At 42.4% G+C, this 11037-nt stretch overlaps 1 long non-coding RNA gene across 1 annotated transcript; it reads right to left on the bottom strand.

Moving 5' to 3' along the window:
• On the bottom strand, window positions 1-3210 carry LOC131475567 (uncharacterized). Its single transcript, XR_009242513.1, has 3 exons — window positions 2722-3210; window positions 575-748; window positions 1-480 (listed from the first exon to the last, which is right to left on the bottom strand). It is a non-coding gene; the product is annotated as an uncharacterized LOC131475567 (long non-coding RNA).
• Between the last annotated feature and the right edge of the window lie 7827 nt (window positions 3211-11037).

The raw sequence follows: 11037 nt of genomic DNA, 5'->3' as shown, positions 1-11037 counted from the left end.
GCACCTCGTGTCCTCAGGCACCCTTATCTAAAATATATATATATATATATATATCAGATTGTACACTGTGCAACAAAATTATATTTTAGTTTGCCTCAAAGTGCAAAGAAATCCTGCAGAAACCTAACAAGTGGTCAAGTACTGCTCGTGTGACAGGGTGAGGATGTTTATACCGTTCAGTTCAATCTACCAGACTGTGCCTGGGCTGATGTTAAAAAAATAAAATATGGAGCACGAGAGAGAGGGGGGGAAAAAAAGGGTTCTTCTTTTCTTTGTAGTCCAAACATCCAGATACACAGCAAATCCATCTGCAAGAAATGAGGTGCAGCATGAGGCTGGTGAAATGATGACATGAGTCATAAGGTTCAATATATAGTTTCTGCCATCACAGTGGTTTGACTAGAGGGGGGAAGAGAAGCCCATTTTGTTCAAAATGCTTTTGTCCAGCATAAGCCTGAGCTTAATGTGTGGGCCGCTGTTCTGAAAATTGAAAAAAAAAAAAAATACAGATAAAGTAAGACTTGTATATAAAACTGAGTGGGCATTGTTTTTTCACACAAATGTTGTGACTTACTGAAATCCCCGCGTGCACACTTTGCTGGGTGTGCCGGTCAGAAGACATCACTCTGATGTATCTGCTGTCAAAGTCTCCGTGCGTCTCGTCTCTGTCCTCATCCGACAGCCGCAGCAGATTGGGTCCACGTTCGCTGCAGAACAAGCCGTCAGAGCCTCTCTCCTGTCAATCAATCTGATGCGAAGGAGAGATATCAAGATTTCACGGAGTGCGTTTCTTATTTTCCAGGTTATGTTGTGGGTCAAAAAAACCCATGAATTTATGCCGTCAGTTCCCTCTTGTTAGCAAGTGTACATTCGAGGTGCAGAAACCAGTCACTTTTGTGTCAATACAACACGAGCATGCAGAATATGAAGAAGCAACACAGCGGCGGACTGAATCACTGAATACATGTGTTTCCCGTCATGACAGTGCAGCCCAGGAACATAAAGTATCGGGTCAGTTCAGTCAATCTGACGACGTCCTTGAAGGGCAAGCGTGACTGCACTGCTGCAACTGAGCAAAATATCCATTAATGAAGCTTCAAGTTCCCCACCTTTTAAAAACAATTTTCACTGAAAACAAAACGGATGGAAATCAGTGTTTTCCACTATTGTATCTCATAACTTTGTTATCCATCCAAAGTCGTATGGCTTAAAGAGGACTTTTAGGATTTGAATTTTGTTTCATGATAATGGAGACATTATCAGCAGTTCAAAGCCGGTTTTATTCTCTTTGGCCACCTCATGTTATTCACTTATAAGCTCTCAAGCCTCACATCTCTCCTCTGATTTGCATATAAGCGGTACACAGTGACGACAAACTGAACCCAAACAAGCGGAAGTCTAACTTCTGAATAAAAACAAAAAACTGAAAAGCTAACAAGAGGTTTAATTTATAAAAGAACAAAAACTACAAAACCAAGCTACGAAGAATCCAGCAAAAGGAGCAGAGGCTGGCCGGCTTGCTGGCAGAGCTCTGAGTCAGGAGACTGAAAGTGAATAAGAAAAAAAAACACAAGTGATTAGTGGATGGAAAAAATTGTTAGTTAGTTGGCTACATGGAGAGCTCGAAAAGCGAAAAGGCGCACTGGTGAGTATGTGAAGCAGCAGGTGATGGCATTAAGTGGCCTGCAGGTGTGTGACTCAGAGACTCCGCCCAGCCCACCGGCCAACCTCCTGAAACACAAAAACAAAGAGAATTGCACAGAAAAACAGGCAAAAAGGAAACAGGAACCTAACAAAATAAGACACAAAACATGACCCTATGTGGACTGATGATAATATTGATAATGCATTTTCAGAGCCTGACCCCCTTTGTCTTGGGTGAATTTACACCTGCATTTGCGTACTGTATTCAACCTCTGTGTGGTTGCAAAATTATCCCAAAAAAATACTAATAATTCCAATTGTAAATGCAGTAGATTATCTTGTATAATAACTGTGACTGAGTTTAAAAATATGTCCCAATGTGTTGTGGAGCTTTAATTTATGCATAAGATGTTTATTTTTGTTGTAACATCCTGTTTGAGCGTGTTTGTTATGTATAGTTTTAAAAATCCTGAGCGCCATCACACCACTAAGCCACTATGCACTTAAGGCAAATGAAACAAATAACCGTAGCTTGGCAGTGCAACAGAGGTGTTGATTAACTACAGCCAACTAAAGATGACTTACATGCACAGGCCAAGCTTTGGTACTTGTGAGTTAAAGGGTGATCGCTGTTTCTAGTTAAAGGCATTAGGAGATTTATGTTATTGTCCGCATGACTCGGGATCAAAGAGCTCTCTCCCCGTACTATCACTGAAATGCACTTGGAAGTGAACAATATAAAAGGCTGGATGCATTCCACATTACCCTTGGCAGGAAATTTAGAGGTCAACACGGATTAAATAGCTCAAATGAAAAATCGTTTCATTTAGTTACACTGTCACTGAAGTTGGCATTAATCTTTTTGATTAAACACAAGACCCCGCAGCACTGAAATCCCGTATTATCCCACATGTCATGACTGTGGAGAAAACAAAACAAACTCTGTTTTGCAAAATGTGATTTACGTCACCTGGCGTGCCAAACCTAAACTGCCGCATGTCTGTATCCTTTTCACTAAACATGCGGTAAGTAAGATGTCCCATAAATTGTTCCATTTAAAAAAAATAACAGACTTACTTTGTGCACCCGACGTTTCATGTTGTGGGGGGCTGGTAAAAACTGAGATACAATTCTGTGTCAGGCTGAGGCACAGAGTGCAGAAGGTGTAGCTGCAGTCCCCCGAACACAAGCCAGAGCAAACATCCACACACATCTGGCAGCAGATGTCACAGCAACGGTCAGAGCAATATCTCCAGTCGACGCACACACACGGGCAGCTACCAGCCGCTCTCCATTCCTCTTTACTTTGTAGGCAAGAGTTGCAAGGCTTGCAAGACTGTAACCCCATGGGTCTGCCTGTTAAAAATACACAGACGCCACGAGATGAGATATTGGAGGAAATCACTGTCTGGAAAAATGGTCCCCTTTTCAAGGCCTGAATTGGAATTGAGGATGTATATACAAAAGGAATTCTGTAGAGAAAAAGATGCTGATAATTGGCTGTCAACCTGTCCTGAACATTGAACAAGTTCCCTGCTATCTCGAGCTCAGCCCCAAAGTTCCTACTGCTTGCGATATTTGCTGATGTTCGCTGCAGTTTCACCAACTTTTATATATAAAGCATGATGTCATACTTTGCCCCCCCCCCCCCCAGAGGCTTTCGTTCCATTCTCCCGCGTCCACGAGACAAGGATTCAAGGCAGCCCAAACAGCAGTTCAGAGAAGCAATTAGCCCGGAAAGAGAGCACAACGTCCTCAAACGTCACCGTCAACAGAGTTATCCTCTGTTAGCACTAACCCCAAATACTCATAACACCATGGAGGCATTTTGCCCCCTGTTCTGATTAATAAATTAAACAGAGAGGCTTATTCTCTGGTCTAGTTGTCACAGAGCCTCCAGGATAGAGTTGGTGGCAGGCAAGGATAATGAGCAAAGCAACACAAATGAAGGGACACTGATTTAATTACAACAGCACTAACCACCGGCATTAACCACTACTGGGAAAAACTAAAAAAAAAACTAATAGAAAACCAGATATTCATTAATTTTTTCCTTGTATTAAGTAGGAAACATTATTCATGGCTTAGTTGGGAAACCAATTTAATGATATTTACTTACGTAATCAATGTCTGTCAACCTAGAAGCTATAGGCCAAATCTCAAATAAAGCAAATAGAAAAATAACACTTTGCACATAGGACTCATGAATCACATGACTCGAAGAAGAAAGATGCAGCATAAATGAACAGGACCAGTGCCGGATGCAACGTGACTGAGGGTCACCATCCACGTGGAACCCGGAGTAAATGAATACTTTATGATATCATTCTGTGTGGATGGAGACATTTCCTGAAATGATGCAATTTTTACGGGAAACTTTTTCACTTTTTTTTTACATTTCTTGCTGTTTCCGTGTGGCTAGTCCCGCTAATCTACAGGATAAAGATAACATTGCTGTCAATGAAAGGGCAAGTGTCATGTAAATAATTGCTGTGTTAGTGATGCTGTGCAGACTATCTCTTGGTAAATCTAGTCTGAGTCCATGATTTATCAAGAGCAGACCACAAAATCTGCCGTTTATATGTTAAATTCACTTTCTGGGGCTTCTTTATGTTTACATTCATATTAACATTAGCATGTTAGCATTTGCTTTCATTTGTCTGACCACATTACGCTTGTTTCTGCTTCTATGGCCTTTTATGTTGCTCTCAGGTAGCCAATTGGTTTGTTACCCACACACTATGAACTGTAGGTAATTAATTCCCTTTGGCAAAGTCTGCAAAGAGGCCAATTTACCAAAAAATAAGTGCTAAAGGGCTCAAAATAGCCCTCAAACACATCACTGTTTCTTAGTGGCACAGCCCTTAGTCCTCACTGACCAAACATAAAGGTGTTTCAAAATCTGAGTCTGTGAGGTCAACACGCATTAACGGCAGAGTCCGCTCTGTCTTCCTGTTTTAGCATAAACAAGAAACACTTATTCTCTTCTGAAAACTTAAGATCCAATCACAACACGTGGCTGTCTTCAACAGACGCCAACTGTGGAATTATCAAAGATTTGATCAGATCCCTTTGATCATGGATATTGTGCTTTCTATCCAGAGCAGGTTGTGTTTTTCTTTAGCTCATTGTTTTTGTTTGAAAGCCAACGAACTGTTCAAAAACTCAGAGATACCCCAACAATAAACATAAACAAGTGGTTTTGAGTTCCATTTCTGACCAAAGCAATTTTGAAAATTGCAGCGGAGATGTCCAGGGGAAAATGGGATACTTAATTTAAGTTACAGCAGCTCGTGTCGGTTATGAATCAGCTTCATGGTCAATTTGGAGGCTTTAGTGTATGAACTGCATTACACAGAAGGGCGGGTCCACATTATTTACCCACAAAATCAGTTCCTAGAGAACGTGCACAGCTGTGATCACATCTGGCTGCAACTGAACATGTAAAAGATCTTCAACTAAATTATAGGTTACAGTGGTATATGAAAACCCATTAAACATAACTGCTTAAAGTATTTATCTGTCAACTTGTACAGCATAAAATGTATTTACAATGGCTATTTAAAAAAAGATTTAATTGAGCAAAGTATAAACTCACTCTCTGTTTGTGGCAGATGCAACGTTTGATTTTATTAACTCTTTAGCTGCCTTTGGAAAATGATCACCTCTTTTCCAAAACCCAATGATTCTGTGATTAAAAATTCTACCCAGGAAACAGATGCCGTTATATTTTTACTAACAAACTGTATTCACATAGGAGCGATCCTCCTCACAGTTAATCAAGAACAGAGAACAGGCTACATCTGTTCACATGGCAGCTCTCCTGACGTTTTATTATTTCCTTTCCCTCTCTCCTCTCTGTCATTCTGTCTTTTTCTCTCTTTTACCCTCATCCGCCTCTTCGCCACACACACACACGCATCCCCTCTTGCTCCCTATAACACAAATGTCAGCAGGCTGAGTGTGACAGGTGAACGACAGTGGAGCAGATTTGACCTTGACGACTCTGGGACTGATGTGACAGTAATAAAAGGCTGTAGTGAGCTATTGTTGGCCCTGGGGCATCCATTAATGAATGATATGAAACAGCCGTGAGATTCTGGGACAGGCAGGGGGAGTAGAGTGATGGAGGACAGGTGGCGGCAAACCACATGGCCCTCACCTGTGATGAGCTCAGCCGGCAACTTGCACACGCTTCACACTGAAACACAGAACTTCAGCTGCATGCAGATGCCGACGTAACGCGCAAACGACACAGATGTACACGTGTCATAACACACAGCCACCTACAAACTCTCACTGACTGAGGACATTTGTGTCAGAGGGGTGTATTGTACTGTAGAATAAATCAGCAGCTATTTCATTACATTATTCATGTGCTAAGTAGATCCCTCTGCACCTTAAGGGGCGACTTAAATTTTCTTCCCACCTCCCACTCACTCCGACTCCGTACTCACGCACATGATACAAGCCCCGCTGACAATTCGGCGTAATCCCCATCTTCCTCTGCCGCAGTGCATCCTTTTGCTCAATTGTTGTGAGTGTGGAAATGAGGCCACTTCTGGTGATTGCGGGATTAAGCATCTTCTATCCAAAACACTGAAAGTACCACAAAGTCTCCGGGTCCTTACAATCCATCAGAGTTTGTTGGTCTTTTTCAACTGATATCAGGATAATTATAGATAATGAAATGATAGAGGCTTTCAGTGTCAGACCACTAATGGAATGTAGTACTTAACCTCCATAATCCCTCTGTGGCCTTCACTTAGTGTCAGGATAATCAGATTACTGCTGCTGACACCTTCTTTACTCGTAGATTCCAATTTACACACGCACACAGTGTGCCCATCCCTTGTCAGAGCATTAGTATGCACACATTGTAAACACAAATAAAAGACTTGACAGCATTTTTAACTAAATGTGCCCAGTAGGGCTTTAGACCACTAATGTGGTTATATGTTAAATTTGTAGTGTTCATGCACATAGGATAGGATGCAGGCAACATAATTCACATCCTCTCTTTAGGACTACTCTACAAATTGACAAATCTATGTTGGTACGGTCCACAGAAATGCACCAACAGAGGCGGTGTAAAAGAAAAGAGTCCATCTTCTACCGCTTTATCCTCCACATGATGGTCGCTGGTGCCAATCCCAGCTGACACAGGGCGAAAGACAGGTCGCTAGTCCATCACAGGGCCTCATTAAGAGACAAACAACCACCCACTCTCACACGTACAGTCAATTTAGAGTGTCTGATTTGCCTAATCCCCAAATCTGCATGTTTTTGGACTGTGGGAAGAAAACCCACGCACATACAAAGTCCTTGCTCCGATTGGGTTGCACAGTCGGGTCCTCTCGCTGCAAAGGCAGGAGTGGCTGTAAATGTGTTATATAATATTTCACATATTTTTATGCTTTATACAAAAATGTGTTTTGTAAGAATTGGATTCAGCAGCTGTTTGAGTCGCTTGTAAGACCTTGTCGACGTTACGCAATCTTCGCGAGAAATGCTGAATGTAAACACAAGGTGCTTGTTTACAAGAGGAAGGCCGGTCTTTAATGACAGAAATGGTTTCAGATGAATACAAAGTGCCTCCTTTGGGTGGATATCACTGGCTTTGTGGTATAGAAATGTCCATCTGATCCCTTGATGAAGGCACAGGCAGGGCTGATTGTCAAATTATTTTGCAACCAACTTCTCTCAGGCAGACCTTCAGCTAAATGCGTATGATGATTTCTGTGGAGCTTGTTTGATGAAGCCGGCACTCTCTGCTGGAGGTGTACAGGGAGAAAAAAAAGCAAATAATGATTGGTTAGCAGGGGTCAGATGTGAATCAGACTGGTGAAATGAGTGAAAATCAAATAGAACAGCAGCCAGTCAGTTTGTCACTCTGAATGGGGAAAATGGCACCAGCCTGTTCTGCTCCACTGTGGGAAATATGCATTCATTAGACATGAGTCTGAAATTTGTCATTGTGATTGAACTTTTGCTACTCTCTATCAGGAATACAAAGCATCCTGGGAAATCACATGTTATAATTAAAGTTCCATCACTTCACTTGTGAGGCTAACGGCGCTTGGCATGATGTCCACAACATTCCCCGCAGAATGCCTCGAGACGACGGCTCAAGATGAGCGTTGAGTAACAGTTAAAACAGTAAAAACAGTGAGAGATTTACTGGACGTGTCAGGGCACAATACGGCAGTGCGGGGTGATATATGGCAGTGGGGCGGGCACGATGAGAAACAAGCGACTCCAGCATTTCATCGGGACTGGCAGGACACTTATATTTTACCTTAGCCATCCCCTAAGGGCTGTGCTCCAGCACCTCACATCTCTACGCCTATCAACGAGGCGGGAGGCGAGATCTAATTGGCAGAAAGCATGTCACATTCTGTGGCGACAAAGTGAAAAAGAGAGCAGGAGGGAGGAAAAGGGATGTTGGCAGGGAGGGAGGGAGGGAGGGAGGGGCCTTGGTAAGTGAAATAACTTGTGTCACTTTATTGGAGGAACCATTGTGTGCCATTCAATTCTGTACAGATATCCGAGATGCTCAGAGGACGAATCCGAAAGAGTTCAGTGACTAAGTACCTCAATGACCTTCATCAACCATTGTAGTGACTAACTGAGCAAGATTGGGAAATCATGTTGACTGCAAGTAGGAAACAAACAGCTCTATCTTCTGTGGTAAAAGCCCATGGCCTCAGTAGGGTTTTAAGTATGCAGGAGTATAAACTCTAGATTGTGGATGAGCCTCAACACAAATTTAAATACCATTCATCCTCACGCAGCCTGATATTTTTAATCAGTGAGGAGCTGAGTCAGACGGGATGAAAGTTTAATGCTTCGCTTAAGGACACCTTTGAGAGTGTTTGTTGACAAGGGTAAGAGGTCTTCTCACTTACCTCCCCGCTTATCTACAGATTTGTATGAGTATTTGTAAATCCCACTTCTTTATCTTAGGTGCTGCAGTCACTCAAGGACAGACTAGCCAGCCATCTGGAGGGCGGGAGACTTTAGGGATCTTCGGCAGGGCAGATGTGACAAAACAAGCCTATAAATGGCCCAGTCTGTTTGGGCCTTCCTGTTTCAGACAGGCCGACCATGTCCACCGAGATACCCGTGCACAGAGGTTATCAGATGATACGACCACAGGAGTCACATCTCTCTACACTGTCAACTTTACTCTGACACATTGCTACCTGCATATGAGCAACTACCACGTACAAGAGATAGATAGATAGATAGATAGATAGATAGATAGACAGACAGACAGACAGACAGACAGACAGACAGACAGACAGACAGACAGACAGACAGACAGACAGACAGACAGACTGACAGATAGATAGATAGATATTGAAATAGTCACTTTTTTTTTGGTTTTACAGCCTGAAATGATAATACATAAAATCCATAATTTCCTTTCCTTTAATTATACATTTTGCCTTACAACATTGAAGTGAAAGCAGTGTTGGAAAAAGTGATCAGTCCCCACATTTAATACTTTGTGGAGGCACCTTTTGCTCTAATTACAGCCATCTGTATGTGTGGATATCAGCTTTGCACACCTAGATTGGGGAATATTTCCCCATTCTTCCTTGAAGAACTGTTCGAGTTGGAGTCGAATTTGACTTTTCACTTGAAACTGCAGACCAAAGACTAAAACTAACGTTTAAGTTAGTCTAAAGAAAGCATCACAGCAACATGCAGCAGCAAAGCTTGAATATTTTGCAGCACTGATCCCGCCGTTGTTGATGAGAACATTTGGAGACTGTTCACCGGGGAGTGTTCTGACTTCACACGTTGATGACAGTGATGTATCTCTTTAAGTATGCTGTATGTTAAAGTGTCATTTATCAGCTCAGACAACAACATACCCCCAGCCCCTCAACACCCACACTCGAGTTTGCCACCTGGAAAGTGACTATAACGTTTCCCTCCTCATCCGTGAAATATCAGGTCGAGTTGATGCTGTGAGTTCGCAGGAAAGAGTTGCCATGACAGGTTCTTCATCTGTCATCCGCGCACTTTCATTTACTCTTCCGAGTGATGGACAAATGCTGAGAGTGTGCCAAGGGACTGTGTCATCAAGATGTCTTCTTTGAATGAGTGCTTCTGGCACTTGACAAGCTGGTGGGGCGTTACTGTCTCTTTCTTGGCCGTGGCGCGGCAAGGCGATCAATTATGATTGGTTTATCAGAAATTAGTCAAGTTGACATGGAGATCAACTGGGCTGACTCAAGCAGCTGGTTAATTAATGAAGCACAAAATAACGACTGCTAGTGGCTGCACGAGACCTTGTTCCTCCAATTAAGCGCAGCGTTCCCTGTCCTTTTGCTCTTGTGTGGCAACAAACTAGTCTTCTGTAAATCCAGAGGCCTGTCCTGCATTGTTATGGCAATTAGATGATGCACTGTCGACAGCTCAGTGAGGGATCTGATCTTCTGAGCTCGACCTTTCCCTCCTGTGAGTGAATTACTTGAAAATGTTGTCTTTTATTATTGTATTTGAAGTGATGTATTTGTTTTTACCCTGAGAAGAAAATAGTGCAGGCGTTGGTCCTCTAATTTCCCAAATTTTACAAAATAAACAACATAATCGAAAAAGAAAAGAAGAAAATGAAATAAGGTCTTTCCCCAGTGTCCAAGTGTCGATAACGCTGCATTGTTTTCTCCATTAGAGGTGTTTAGGAGTTCCAAGGAGACAAGATAAATATGCTGCTGCTGACTTTAACATTGCTAAATCTACAGTGTTTGTGGATTTTGTGCTCCACTGGAGTTCACTCGGCATCCAGCACTTTCTGTTGCCCATTCATCAAAAGGACCAGTGGTCTTGTGAGTTAGAAGATTTATACACCATGGTAGAGAGGTGGAGAATTACCTCAGATTTATGAGCACAGACTGCAATGGCAAGACACTGGCAGCTGCTACTTGACATTTGAACAGAGAATGTGAAAGAAAATTGGAGACGGGGGGGAGAAACAGGAAATTGGAACAGCAGTGAGGTGGAGAAGGACCGAGGAAGGAATGAGACATGAGCTGGTCCGGGATATGGCATGTGATTGGAAAAGCTCCTTTCTGGATGTGACAAAAAAGACCATCCGACTACCTCATTAACTATATTCACCGTTAAATGTTAAGCTACAGACAATAAACGAGAAGACGAAGAAGAAAACCGTAGGCAATGATCGGCATTTCATAATGATCTGTTGCTTTGGTTCCTTTGACTCTCATTGATTTTTGACTGATAGTTCAGGAACAGGAATTATGTTCCCTCTGATTCTCTTAATTGTGCGCTGGCGATGCAACGAGGTGAACCCTTGACCTGAAATACCTCTGTGATATTAGCCATAGAATAGAACAGTGAAATAATACGTAGGTTTTAAAG

This window comes from Solea solea, chromosome 16 (assembly GCF_958295425.1).
Source record: "Solea solea chromosome 16, fSolSol10.1, whole genome shotgun sequence".
Classification (NCBI taxonomy): Eukaryota; Metazoa; Chordata; class Actinopteri; order Pleuronectiformes; family Soleidae; genus Solea; species Solea solea.
This window is presented reverse-complemented; position numbering and strand designations above follow the sequence as displayed.